Source organism: Leptodactylus fuscus, chromosome 2, assembly GCF_031893055.1.
Source record: "Leptodactylus fuscus isolate aLepFus1 chromosome 2, aLepFus1.hap2, whole genome shotgun sequence".
Classification (NCBI taxonomy): domain Eukaryota; kingdom Metazoa; phylum Chordata; class Amphibia; order Anura; family Leptodactylidae; genus Leptodactylus; species Leptodactylus fuscus.
The window spans coordinates 135,244,669-135,260,282 of record NC_134266.1 but is presented as its reverse complement, the minus strand read 5'-3'; the positions used below and the strand labels follow the sequence as shown (position 1 = coordinate 135,260,282).

Genomic DNA, 15,614 nt, shown 5'->3' with positions numbered 1-15,614 from the left:
GTAAATGTTTTTAATATATATATAATGTAAGGTAAGTACCAGATGCAACTATAATAATCCTAGCTGAATATAGGAGCTGTAAAATGACCATATTGAGTTTTTACAACTAGACAGCTTTATACCAGTATTTACAAATGAATGCTGAAGTGGTTACGTAAGCAAAAAGGAAATTTAACCCTTTCCTGACATCGCTGTAGCAGTATAGTGGACGTCGAGTTTTTAAATATGGCGGCGGCTTCAGAGTTGAGTGACCACCATGCCTCAGTTAAAACAATAAAATAAAAATCTAGAAAAAAAAATTAAAAATAGGTAAAAATTGAAATCACCTCCCTTTCCCTAGACAAGTACATAAAAAATGTAACACTTGCACATTATATATCCATGTGTCTAAAAACCACTGGTCTACAAACTAATGGTGAATGTTGTAGCCTGTAAGATACCTAACAAAGTGATACAAATACCATTGTAGTCCAATTCCACCCCATTCTTAGTTTTTCTCTAGCTTCCCAGTACACAATACAGAATATTACATGGTACCCATAGGAAGTACATATTGTCCTGCAAAAGGAAGACTTCATACAGCGCTGTGAATGGTAAAAAAAAAAAAAGTTATGGCTTTTGGAAGTGGGGGAGTCAAAAACAAGAATTGAGCATCAAAAATCATGCGGCAGAAAGGGGTTAAAAATCAGTGAACACACAACAACTGTATGTACAGATATATCCTTTCTTGCCTTTCCTTAAGGACAGACATTCACAAGTTAAGCTGCTTTTTCTAGGCACATCATCATTTTATTGCAAGTGATCTCAAAGTAATATGTTAACTGTCCTATTTGTAGACAGACGTGACCACATGAAGTGCAGCCTTCCAAAGCTTTTGTTAACAGATCATTATATTGAATTAGTTTCAACTCAAATTGGAATCCTTAACCAAATTTAAGATCAGTTAAAAGCTAACACATCCATACATTTATCTACATTGTGTTTCCGCTGGATATTATTGGGCTACATTGGGGCACTACTATTCTTGGTATATACACATCTAAGATTCCTACTGGCCAACTTCTCCAATATGAGTGTCCATGTGGTATATGCCTGACAAGTAAATACTGGTATACGTTTCATCAACTGTATTGAACAGTATAATTAACCAAAAGGTTTTAAACACAACGGTATGCCATAAAAATACCCATAAATATTATATGGTACATTTCAGAGCAGAACCACAGACATTTCTAGTATTCTGTGTAAGTGTTTGTAGAAGATAATGTTCTCTATGAGTGTGATGTACTGAGAGATTGTAATATTAAATTATGGATACAGATACAGAACCTAAAATGTAAGAAGATGAATGTTCATAATATTGCACTTTTGCAGGAGAGACAGGAATAATTATTATACATCAAAGTGGCTGTTGTTGCCCTGAGATAAAATATCATACCTCTCGGTGATCATCATTTCACATGGCTTTTGTGACTGTAGTAATTTCACTATGGCTTATATTTATGTGTACATGGACTTATGTGATATTCCTTATCTCTGACCACCAAATGTGTTTTTCTGGCTCTCTGGTTGACCAACCTCATATCTGTCCTGAAATGATATAGCTATCCATTGTATTTGCTTTTCTTAGGTTCATTGTTGAGTCCTAGGAAGCTACATGTAGCGTGTACTAATGTACACTGTAAGACTAAAATGGCAAGCATCATTTATTATGCCCCCAATGCAACCTATAGCCCTATCTGTGGTTCCATATAAGATATTTTGGTCCAGTCTCAGTATATCCTTACAGCAATTCACTATTCTTGTGTTCTCCATGGCTCAGTACTTTGTCCAACATCGAACCGCAACAGTTCCACTAAAGAAGACCAGAAGTGGATGGAAAATATTCATGTTTCATGTATATACCCAAGAGATGTCTGACTGCTTATCTGTATATCTTTCTAGCTAGACTTTTCATTAGAATATGTACATTGTACAGTATTGGAGGAACTAGCCCCTTGCCCTGAATAATGTATAGGTAGATCAGAAGCTAACACTTCGGGCACTTCACATGCACAATGCTACTGCTAGGTCTTGGTATTCAGAGATTTAGTAATATGTTGGTAGTAGTTTCATTATCCAAATATAATAATAATAATAATAATAATAATAATAATAATAATATGTTTCCCAATACTTCACTATTCTAGCCTATGTAGTATTGTCACTGGACATTTTTTTGCATCAATAAGATTTCCAGGGTTTTTTTTAAAGTTTTTCCCTATGTTCACAGACTTCAGATTGAAAACGTGTCAAATCTTATGAAGGTTTCCATTTCCTACAGATCAATGATGGATCTATTTTTTAACAGAATGAAACAGAAGCCTGTTGCATCCTATTGACTTCAATTGGGTCTGTTGGGTTACCCTTTCCATATAGAATAACATACAGCAAGAAATGTGCTTGAAAAGTGTTCCTGCCCTTGAAGTGATTGAACTCTTTCATACATGTACTGTACGTTGCAGCACCAGCATGGTGCAACTCCTGTGGATGAAAGAGCCCATTGTGGAAAAACAATGCGGGGATCCAATGATGGCAGTAGCCAGTTTTATCCTACATGTAAAGCAGTTGCTGAGGCAATGCCAGCTAAGGGTTACAGTACGATCGTCTCTGCACACAGAAATAGATTAACTTGCTTGTATAATAAGGTCTAGGAAATGAAATGAAGGTTAATCACATCAGCCATTATTGAGTGAGTACAAATAACATGTCATTTATATTAACACTTTTTAATCTCAAAATATACAATTTGTACAGGAGTGATGAATATGGCACCTTCTCTAATCACATTGTGGTGAAATATAACAACAGGTTATCTGAAGGGGAAATCATCTTGTGTGCGGTATTATTCAAGGCATAAAGACAGTCATTGCAGGCTACCCAGGGATCCTGTTTGCCATATGCTTCTTACATTTCATTATTCTGGCATATTTGAGACCATTCTCCACATTAAATTATTGCTATGATCTACTGGAAATATGTTCTTTGTAGAAAGAGTCATGGGGTAGCTTACATGGTTACTTTTTTAATATGTTTTTCTGGGTGAAGGTGGTATTTATCTATTCATAGACTGCCAGTCTGCTCACTCTGAAGGTACAGTAACAGATTGATGAGCAGTGTGTTATTGTGGTGTGAATCGAGGAATGGTCCGATGCTATAAGTGGGCACATTAATGGAGACTAATAGCCAGTTTGAGGCTAATTTTAGAGCAAAGCAATAAAACCTCTATCGAAATCAACAGAAAACAACCTTAAAATGTACCATCAGCAAATGTCTGTAGGCGCATTGGCAACAAGGAGTCTGCAAATTGTTCGGTTTATACAGAAATGTGCCACAAAATTAGGAATATACTTAAAGGGAACCTTTCAAATGTTTTTTTTTTCCACCATAAATTGGACAGATTATGGGCAGGATGAAGTACTCACCTTTCCACTGGTGCCCTGTGTAATCTTTCTATTGTAGTAAAGTGACGTTAAAAAAGTCATATGTGAATTAACCTTAGTAGTCATGGTGCGCAGGAGCAGCTTCAGCCTAGTTACACTGTCCGCTTACTAGTCACACCTCCTGGACATGATGACATCTCTCTCTCAATCCCTTCATGGCATGACATCACAATGAAGATGTAATTCGCGCCCAGGAGGTATGATTTAATACATATACATCTCATACATTTATAACTTCACTTTGCTGCAATAGAAAGACTACAGAGGGGCCGCAATGGGAAGCGATTTACAGGATCGTGTACTTCATGGGGCCAGTTTATGGTTGAAAAACCACCTGGCAATTTCCCTTTAAATTATATATGTCATTTTATATTAGTTTATTAAATCTTACCTTGTGAACATTCAGGTAGATGTTATCTTTTGGTTTTCAGCGTGCATTTGTATCAATTTAAAGTTACTTTTCATTTTAGGAGATTAGTATAAATGTACAGCTTGGGGCTACAAAGTGGGACTGCAGTGGAGACCCTGACCGCTTACATTCAAAATAATATGTCAGGTGACATGACTGACCAATCGGTTGCTTTGAAAGATCTTAGGTGTAGATGAGGCGTAAGGCTTTTTCAAAATGTATCTGTCTTCAGAACTAATTTCCCTATTTTTGGTTAATAGGAGAGATCAAGGAACGTGACTGACTCATAGTTATGAGGCGAGCACTGTAATATCTCCTCCCACTCCTCTCTATAATTCACAGACATTAGTAAATGAGCCACCAGTTGTTAAATTCACAAAAAGTAGTCCAAATCAATATATCACAGTAAGTCAATAACTACTTCACACAGCTTAGCTTTTATATAAAATATCCCACTAAAATGTTCAAAACAAAAAAAATATAATACGCCAATACCATTCTGAATTCAGCACACTGTTTTCTTTCCCGTTATGTGCCCCAAGGCAAGAGATATCTGTGTCGTTACTGAAATCTCTTCAGTGTCAGAAGGGCATTTCTGACAGTCTAGCTGGGCTTTAAAGAATGCCACTCCTTACAGTACTGTACATAACTCTGTACTGTCAGAGGTGGCGTTCCTTACCGTCCAGCCATGACGCTAACCTGTGAGTAATGGCCCCCAACTGTACTAGTCCATAGATTAGTACTGGGGGGTCATTCTTCAAAACTTAATGTTATGGCTGAGCAGTAAAGAATGCCCCCTCTGACAGTACAGGGCTATGTACAGTACTGTCAGGGGGGGTCGTTCCTCACAGCCCGGCTAGACTGTCTGGAACACCCTTCTGACAGTGAAGAGATATTGCTATTGACACTGATAGCTCTTGCTCCAGGGCACATAACGGGAAAGCCGACAATGCGCTGAATTCAGTGCACTATCGGCTTTCTAGCGGTATAAAAAAAAACGTATGTGCCCAAGGACATGAAAGGTCCTCTTTAATAGTGTTATTTATGTAGTTGAATAAAATCTAAGTTTTAAGAAGTAGTTATTGACTTACTGTGACCTCTGCCATCATTGACAGACTGTTATGTATGCATATCATTTTCAGGTAATTTTCTTTTTCCGCTTATCTTAGAGAAAAAGAAAGCTGCTAATATAGTGCAGAAAGCTCCCAATATTATCAGTATTATGTACATAGTGAATAGATAAGGGGAAAGAGCAGGACGTGATATTAAATAAAGTGAGCATCATATTTGAGTCCTCAGTTACGCAGCTCAGTAACATGTAGCCGTGTAATAATAATAATATATGAGGAAATATGGGGACATGACGTAGAAAGGCTTATTTGGTACAATGGTCCAGCCATCTATTAATAGATATGCTCAAAGAAACTGAAGCTATATGAGCCAGTCACCATCCAGTATCTATGACTATACAGACACTTAAGTGCATGGAGTGCAGAGTATTCTCTAAATGGAGGAGTCATATTCTGAGGAACAGAGTAAGAGGGATAGTTTAGGATAAGAAATGTTAGGTTTGTGTGTGGAGGTGTAGAACAATGTGATCAGGTCGTGTAATAAGTCTATAGCGGCTATATAGAGAGAGAAGAGGAGGGGGCCTATGACCAAGTACTGAGGAACCCCAACTGCAAGGGGAAGAAGGAGAAAAAAATAGTGCCAGTGAATGATACACTAAATGAGCAGTCAGAAAGATAGGAAAGACGAGAGAGTAATGTCCTAGTGAGGAGGGGTTGGTGGTCTATGGTGTCAAATAATGCTGAGAGATCCAGAAGAATAAGAAATGAATAGTCCCTTTTAGATTTAGCCATTGGGAAATCATTGGAGACGTTTGTGAGGGCCGTTTCTGGAGAGTGTAGTGCACGAAAACCTGATTGTAAGGGGGTCCAGAAGAGAGTTAGCAGAGAGATAGAGGATAAGGTGGGAACAGACCAAGTATTCCAAGAGTTTAGAGATGAAGGAAAGGTTAGAGACGGGTCGATAGTTTACAGCAAAGGATATGTCCAGGGAGGGTTTTTTCAGTAGTGGAGTTATGACAGCTTGTTTGAAGGAGGAGGGAATGATTCAAAAAGAGAGAAAAGTTAAAATTTTTAGTAAGGTGAGTTGTACCAGTATTGGACAGTGACTGGTGCAGGTGTGACAGAATAGGATCACTTGTGCAAGTAGTAGTGTGAGAAGAAGAAAGGAGATGAGAAATTTCTTCTTTTGCTACTAGGTCAAAGAATGAGAGTTCACAAGTTGGGACCAATGAGAAAAGGGGACAAAGTGCTTGGAGATTGGGTAATTTCCTCACGGTTGTTGTTGTTCTTGTCTTTAACCTCTTAAAGACACAGTCTAAAAGTCCCTTAAGTACGAGGCCTCATTTTTCAAATCTGACATGTGTCACTTTATGTGGTAATAACTTTGATACGTTTCAGGTTATCAAAGTGATTCTGAGATTTCGACACATTGTACTTCAGGTTAGTAGTAAATTTTGGTTGATATGTTTTGTCTTTAATTATGAAAAAAATTTGGTATACATTTGGAAAAAAATGCAGTTTTCAAACTTTCAAATTGCGTGCCTTTCATATAGATATTCATACTAACCTAATTACTTCATAAATATTATTTACCATATCTCTGCTTTATGTTACAGTCACACTTTAATCATCCTTTCATGTTTTTCAGATATTATAAGGCTTATAAGTCAAGCAGTAATTTTACACAGTTTCAAGAATATTTCCAAAACAGATTTTTCAAGGGACCAGTTTAGTTCTGAAGGGGCCTTGAGAGGCCTCTCTAGAAACTTCCATAAATCATCCTAATCTCAAAACTGCACTTAAAGAATTCAAAGCAGCATGTAGGAAGTCTTCTTAACCCTTTCAGCATTTCACAGCAATTAAAACAAAATAGAGGTTAAATTTACACTTTTCAATTTCTGTCACTAATATATTGATTTAGCACTAGAATTTACATATTCACAATAGGTTAAAGGAGAAATAGATATCACAATCTGCTATGCAATTCTTTCTAAGCATGAAATTATCGCACATGTGGACACACAGTAAAGAACAGAAGTAGGGACAATTTTTCTAGTATCTGTTTCAAGTACCATGTTGCATTTGCAGAGCCCTGAGGTACCAGAACACTTGAAGCCCCCCCACATCACCCCACCCCTCCAAATGACCCTATTTTGGAAGCTAGACCCCTCAAGGAATTTATAAAGGAGTATAGTGAGCACTTTCACCCAACAGCTGTTTCAAAGATTTTTTTTTTTTTGTACCATTGAGACGTAAAAATAAAAAGTTACTGTAATGGAATTGCTAAGACAGCAATTCCCAGAACGGTTAAACCCTGGGAGGGGCACAAGAGACAGTGAGCCCTAAGCTGAAGCCCCCCGCTTTCCCTTCCTATTGCCAGGCCCTATCCTAGGTAATAGGCGACAACCACGAGGACAAACCCTCCCTGAATACGTGAAACACAAAACGCAGACAAGACGAACAACAACAAAGGGAGGTCAGGTAGCCAGGGTTCGGTAACAGGAGAGCGATGCAGTGCCAAATCGGAGTAAAGAGAATAGTCAATGAGAAAAGCCAAAGGTCAGGTATAATAGTATAAGCAACAGGTACAGTAAGAGCAGGTATGCGCACGGCAATAACAAGCACTGGTGTGAATGGGAACCAAGGCTAAATGGGGAGGAAGAACCCACCCATGGAGTTCACAGGAAGGCAGGCTGTCAATCAAAGGGCAAGGCCAGATTAACCACTAAATGGACAGAGGCAACCTAGGCAGAAGATGGGTGTGGTGCAAATCCAATTAAGGACTAGAGCCGTGTTCACACAGTGCAACTAAAAACTTTACGCAGATTATCAAACTGCACGCGCCTCCTGCGCCGCAGCACACGAGCAGAGGGTGGCGCAGGGGCCCGAACAGGCAGAGATGTTACAGTTACATTTTTTTTGTTTACAATAAAATGAGAAATTGCACACTACATTTTGTTACCCAATTTTTCCTGAACGGGACAATACCTCATATGTGCTGGTACTGATGTATGGGCAGATGGTAGAAATGTTCTGATCATGGATGTATGATGCTACAAATTTGCTGTTAAAGTGGTCAGTAACTGGCCTGGGTTTGAATAGGTTAAGGGGATATTGTCACTCCTTAGGGAGAGACCACCATATAGGTGTGTGGAGACTTATTAAGACATTTGCACTCCACTGTGAGGGATCATGGGAAGAATATGCAAATATGTCTCCCATGATGTTAATATAGGGAGACAGTGCCTCAGTCATGCAGCCCACTAGGGGGAGCTCCCTTTAGCCTGACCTTCCCACATCATTGCAGCAAAGGCCTCTGAGAAGGTCGGGCATGATGTTAAAGGGAGCTCCCCCTAGTGGGCTGCATGACTGAGGCACTGTCTCCCTATATTAACATCATGGAAGACAGATTTGCATATTCTTCCCATGAACTCCCTTTAACATCATGCCCGACCTTCCCATATCATTGCAGCAAAGGCCTCTGGGAAGGTCGGGCATGATGTTAAAGGGAACTCCCCCTAGTGGGCTGCATGACTGAGGCACTGTCTCCCTATATTAACATCATGGGAGACATATTTGTATATTCTTCTCATGATCCCTTACAGTGGAGCACAAATGGCTTAATAAGTCTCCGCATACCTATATGGTGATCTCTTCTTAAGGAGTAACAATATCCCCTTAACCTGGTCTAGAAGCCTCTCACCTCTGCCAAGTCAGTCTTCTCTGCGCCGGGCTGAAGAGAACCAAACAGATGGAAACAGCTGTCCTTGGCTGAGAGACTGACTTGGTAAAATCCCACATCATTGCAGCAAAGGCCTCTGGGAAGGTCTCGCATGATGTTAAAGGGAGCTCCCCCTAGTGGGCTGCATGACTGAGGCACTTTCTATATGAACATCATGGGAGACAGATTTGCATATTCTTCCCATGGCTTAGAATAGGCAGTCAATGTTTGGAGCATCTTAGGGTGGGCACTGTGTATTATGATTATACTGTAAAAATTTCAGGATCATTTCAAAGCATGCCCTCATGATGGCCATTCGATTGATTGAAATATTATAAAAGACTATGTACTTCAATACTGTCTAATTTGTGGTTTCTTCACAATGCCCATATGCAGAACAAAATCCCAGAATATTTTTATCTCTCCTGCATTGACTGGGGTCGACCTCTGGGGCATATGAAAAGGTGCCATTTTGTTCTATAAATTGCTAAGCATATAAATTTGCTTAGGCCACGATTAAATCTATAAACTCATCAGAGAAAAAGATTTTGGAAAAGTCTATGTCTTTGAAGCCTTCAGTCTCAATTTAGATTCCTGACCTGCCCAGAAAGTTAGGAAACTGAGACTCATAATTTTCAGGGGGTTGGGTCCAAATTGATTTGACTTTGAGGTGTTGCCTCAGCAATTGTTCTGGAGCACCTCCTTTGGGGTCGTTCATCACAGGATGAGGAGGAAAAAATAGAGGAACGGGCCATTTTCCTCTTGTCTCTGACTTTGGGACATTTTGTATTTGCTGTGCTTTTAGACATGTATAGAAACTTTATTTCTTGAAAATTGAAGTATGAAGTATATGTTGTTCTTCAACACATATATGTAAGGTCATGGCCATAACTGCTGACACCCCTGAAAATTTTCCAAAAAATTAAGTATTTCTCATAGAAAACTATTGCAATTGCACAAAACATGTGTAATTGCAATAATTTTTTGGGAGAAATACTTTATTTTCTGGAAAATAAACAATAAACAAACAATTATGGCTATTACTGTATAGAGACTGCGAGTGGGAGAAGCAGAATGTGCTGTTGGTGAGGTAGGAAGAGATCCAGAAAAGCCAAGTCTGTGATGCCAAGGGATGAGAACGTTTATAACAAAGTAGGATAGAAGATGGTAGAGGACGATGTAGGAGGATGGAGGGTGGTAGAGTAGTATGGAGGGTGGCAGGGGAGTATGGATAGAGGAAGAGAGATGGTGGTAGAGGTGAGGCAGGCACAAATTGCCAAGGGATGCACTTTATAAAACACTCAGGGCAGCACAGTGACTGCTTCACTCGCAATCCCAATGGGAGGGACGCAAGCAGAACAGTGACCGTTATTTTACTCTGCCCTGCGTGACTGCAATTGGTCGATCTTTACAGAGAGGGGGCTGGCGTCATTACATGCCCCCTTGATACTGGTGTGATGTATAGCAACAATCAGTGCTGGGTTTCGAGTAACCTGCTGACACAGATCATTGGATTAGAGTTATTGGAGAGAAAAGAGATTAAAGTGGTGAAGTAGGCTTGTTTGGCGATGTGAAGGGTAGATTTATAGGCTTTGAGTTAAAACTTGACTCAAAGAAAATCTGCAGATATATTTGATTTTCTGCACAGACGTTCAGCAAAACTTGAGCACTGCTGGAGAAAACATGTTTGAGGAGAAGTCCAAGGTTGCCCATGTCTCAGTTGGGAGTTCTGGTCAGTCAATGGTGTTACCAGGGTGAAAAGAGAGAAAATATGGGGATAGTAGTGACTGTAGGGTATCTGAGAGGTGCTGTGTCTTTACAGTTTGTAGGTACCTGTATGCGTGGTAGGTCAGTGTGTTTTGAGCAGGACAAGAGTCTTTGATGGTAAAGAAAGATGGTTGTGCTCAGAAATTGGTAGGCGAGAATGAGAACGAATGTATCTCCTTACCTGTGGAGATACCACAAACCATAAGGTCCTGCTGTGTAAAGAACATCTTTTATTTATATAGCGCCAACATATTCCGCAGCGCTGTACAATTTGTAGGGTTCAAATGCAGACAGAAAGATACATTACAAAGAAAGTCATTTCACGCAATGGGATTGAGGGCACAAAACTTTCTTAATATTCGTGATATTGTATGTTACCTTACCTTAGGCATACTATGTTATATTAGAGCAAGCTAAACCAAGCTGGCTGAACTATAAAGTGATACTCACCCTTCTGGATCCTTGTGTCAGTCCAGTTCCAGTGTTACTCTTGTCACGGTTGGTCTCTATTTTCTGGTGTCTCTCGAAACCAGCAGGCACCCCAGCAGTGACAGAAACAGGTCAGCACAAGAATAGAGGAACATGATTATCTACTCCTTTATGTTAGGTCCAATATTAAGACCTGCTTTCAATATTTTTTCAGTAAGTAAACTTCCTTAATTGTAAATTTAAAATTTGCTGGCTCATGGTATGTAATATGGTAAATATCAATGTAAAATCTGCTGCATTTATAAAATGTGGCAGAATATTATAAAGATGCTCATTTGGAAAACAACCCAATATACAAATATTAGTTCAATACCTGGCACTTTAAACTTAAGAATGTGCCCAGGCTACTTTCCAAATAGGATTATAAATGAAAAAAAACAAACCCTAAATGCTATACTACACCAATGGCAGTGCAGACAGAAACTAGAGGTGCCCATAGCAACTAACCAATTGTGATCTTTTATTCTATCAGTGAATGTTAAGATGAGATAATAAGATAAGATAACCCTTTTAATAGTCCCACAATGGGGAAATTTCAGTCATACAGTTTCATGGATGGTACAGTAGTATATAACGAGAGAAAACACATACAAGCTCATGGCAGATAGAGAAATCCTAGGAATCATAGCAACTAAAAAGAAAGAAACAAAGACATACTGTAGGATCATTTAGTTCTGTGTGAAGTGATGTTAATAATACGGCCTGACTGTGGTTGGAGGGCACGAGGAGGGGGGTCACAGCATGTAGATATAACAAGCAGAAACATTTTTTGTAGAGGTGGGGGACATAGGCAGCTATCACGATAACACTTGGTATTTCCTTTGGTAGGTAGTGAGATCTCATGCTCACAGCTGATAGTTCGGTATCTTGCATCATCACTATTGTTCCTTAACCACAAAAAAAATGTCCCAAATGTCCTTCATCACAAGCCCTCTTCCTTTCTTCTTACCACTGTGTTCTACTGCCCAAAGAAGTCTGAAGCCATCCAGGTATACATGGTGCTGCTGTCTTGCCAAGCTTCCATAAACTCATGGGGTATGTGGGTGATGGTAGGTTCCTAGGCTGTAACAGAGTCCCACGTGTCCACAGTAATAGAAAGAAATACCAGTCAGCTGTAGGCATCTTCACACATCAGCAATAGACATCAAAAATCATCTCCTTGGAAGAAGAAGTCCACACTTCCATGCAGGTTTCTCCTCCAGCTTTGTCTGCCACGGTGACCATGCTGTCCTTAGCTCATGGGGGGATGGTAACAGGCACATGTCCACACAGGAAACTCCAGCTGATCACGTCTTGAGTCTTGTCCATGACAATAGAAACAGAAGGAAAAAAAATACTCCACAGGGTCTTCCATTCGATTTATAGCTGCTAATTCATAGTGCTAGTTTTCTTGAGTAGAGGATTCTTGAAGATACAGACAAAAAGAGTGAAAAGGAAAGATAAAGGTTGCTCTCAGCTTGGAGCACTGTATTGAGGCTGCGACTCATGTGGCGCCATCTTGGATAAGATATATAACAGCAGGATCTGATTGCTTGTTGTGAGCAATGCCACCAGTTCTGTCTGTCATAGTACTTCTATGTAAAGCTGAGTATGTGTGTATGCTTGAAAAGAAGGTTCAAAGGAAAATGGTATCAACAGAGTTACCCAGAAGGGAGAAACAGAGACGTTAGTGGCGTGTATGGAAGAGTCTGGAATAGGGTGAGTATTTGTTTCAATGTGGGTCAAAAAGCCTCATATGATACTTATTCCTTGTCTTTATATGCTGAACTTTAAGTTGCCTACACATTTCCCACAATTTTCCCAGTCTTTTTTTTTTACCTATTATGTAGGTTTTGTTGTTTTTTGTTTTTTTTATGTTGTCCATATTATAACTGTACAAAAATCAATAGATACAATACAGATACAGATGCCATCTTCAACTTGAATCTAATAAGGGCGGGTTCACATCTGTGCCCGGTCTCCGGTTTAGCAAATCCGGCCTGTCTTCTGCCCTGGAGACAGGAGATGGAAATCTAGCGGTCAGCTTTCAAACCCATTCACCATTTTTTTTAACCGGACACAAAATCCTGCATGTCCACCTTTGCGTCTGGCTAAAAAAAAAAAAACGGTTTCCCTGCATACAGGCAGAAGACGCATACAGGCAGTCACCTCTGCAGATCCATTCAAGTGAATGGGTTTGAAAGCTGACCACCGGGTTTCCGTCTCCTGTCCAGTTTCACGGGGCAGAAGACAGTAACTGGCCATATAGGCTAAACCAGAGGACTGGGCGCAGATGTGAACCCACCCTAACTCACTAATTCGTGATAACTCACAATAGGAGCCATTGAAAGCAATGGAAAAAACTTGAGTTAAACAGATTAGCAACTGATTACTTAACACATTAAAAGTCATGTTAAATTTAGCTATATGTGTATATTGTTTAGCAGTTGTGACATCACCCGTAAGAATAGGCACTGAGATTGTAGTTATACTAGTTCAAGTATAGTTCAAAGAATGGAAATCAGCATATAGTCTCTGGATACATTGCATGCATTCAGCAGGGTGCACAATTTTCATATTTGTCTTCTAAAAGAGAAAGTACATATTTTTTCTCTAATTCATGTTATACCAGAGTTTTAAGAAGCATTTTGCTAAGTATAGGCGGATAGAATAAGTGGAGCACATGGGAGAGAAGGCCACATTCTGCCCTCCGGTTCTGTTTATCACACTTGAGGACCGTACCTAAAATGGACACCACGCTTCAGTGTGCTAGCATGTTCGTTCGATAATGGTCTCATCTGGTCTAATGTATTTCAGAATCTGGTCAAAAACTTCCGACAGATTAATTGTGAAGTGAAACATTGTTTTCATGGCATGGGGCTACTATAATTGGTGGCATGTTGTGCAGCTCGGGGCTTAGCGCCGATCATAGCTGCTTCTCCTCAGCGTTTACTTTTTCCTTTTTTTTTCCTTCTTTCCCTTTTTATTGCACTTGAGTGTTCAGCCGAGGAGCTTAATGTCTTCATGGGAAATTTCAGCGAATAAATCTGAAATCCATTTCCGCTGTGCACAGTAGATCAGCTCAAGTGTTTGTTACTCTTATTTAATTTGCGCTCTGCTGTCTCCCTTCTCTGCAGCCCGCTCCTTCCTTTCCTCTCATTTACAGTATGATCACTCACTGTTTTTTTCCATTTCTTGCACAGATTTTTATTATACCACCCCCTTATCATTATAGTCTCCCCACTATTCTCTGTGTTATTTCCGTGTGGCAGGAATCGCTTATTCCGAATGACATGTGGTGTCTGCTTTGTATTCTGTCTAGTTACTGGATTACTTTAACACACATGCCTGCCATACTCCCCGCTGACACTAATATACATCCATCACTGCGTACCTATAGAACTCATTTCAAACAAATGCAATTTTCCAAGAGTCAGTGGCAGGTAGATAGGTTTCCGGTATAGAAATGTAAAGGAGATGGAGGTCACAAACCTTTGCGGAATATATGTAGCTTCCATTTAAAATGCACTTCAACATGAAAGCTACATAGGTCAACTCATTCTCACTAGCCCCAAAGAACGAGCAGGCATCAGCATGAGTAGGTAACCAAATCTATCTCTAACTGGCCCAGAAACGCAGTAATTCTTCCAAGGACGTGGCGAGATGATAAAACGCAAGACCGAGCAAGTACAGCAGCTGCAGCAATAACTTCAGGCTTTATAAAAGCAACAGGCTCCTCTCCCCTCCCAGCTGACACATCGCCTCGACTGACTTTATTAATAACATTTTATTAGCTACCTGCAGAGTCCTGAGCCTTGCAGGGGGAATGGGGAACGAGCAAATCATCACACAGTCTCCTTTTTTTTAGTATCAGTTGTAATAGGATGTGCTGCAATCGAAAACCGCTGCTGCCGTTCAAGCCAGAAACACTAAAAGATCCTGAGGGGCTTATCTATCAAACTACATAAAGGAGAAATGTCTAAAAATGCCATAAAGTTCACCATTTGGAGAATGCACCAGTTAACCGATTTTTATTATGCCGTGCACCCAGTTTTATGACAAAAACAGTCATTTGTGACATTTTAGAGAATGAGGACTGATTGGTGCTTACAAGTTTATGACAAGGATGCGGTGCAGGGAGGGAGATAGACTCAGAATTTATGCAATGTCAGTTTTTCTTGCCTTGGCCATATAACAGGGTAAATATAAGGCACGTTACAAGGATGTTGTAAAGGAAAATGTATATTTTTAGATCATTTCAATATAGAATGAAGCAGAGACGGGTAGAGACATTGCATACAACAGCCTGATTTTCTTTGATGTATTATACAATGCATATTGATGTGTAAATCAATAAATGACCAATGATGGTGCCATGTAATTTGAAGCAGAAACATCCCTTTGTGGAATTGATTCGCCACTGGAATTGGTGTCCTGTGTCTCCCCTTTAGTCATGATTGACATTTTCAGGCTAAGGCAGTGTTTTTTGTTGCAGATTTTGCTGCTTTTTTGAGCCAGGAGTGGATTGAGCAGAGATGAGAAGTTAAAGAGCTTTCTATATATTTCCCATTCCTTTCATAGTCATTCTTGACTGTGGCTCATAAAAACGCAGCAAAATCTGCAACAAAAAATGCTGCAATGTGGGGCCTTATCCTCTGTTTGGATCCCACCAGTTGCTAGGCAAATCTAGGAAATTA

At 39.8% G+C, this 15,614-nt stretch overlaps 1 protein-coding gene across 3 annotated transcripts in view; it reads left to right on the top strand.

The window, feature by feature from the left end:
* The window catches only part of ADGRB2 (adhesion G protein-coupled receptor B2), a 390,112-nt gene that overhangs the window by 207,088 nt on the left and 167,410 nt on the right, over nucleotides 1-15,614 (top strand). The gene's annotated exons all lie outside the window — the stretch shown is intronic.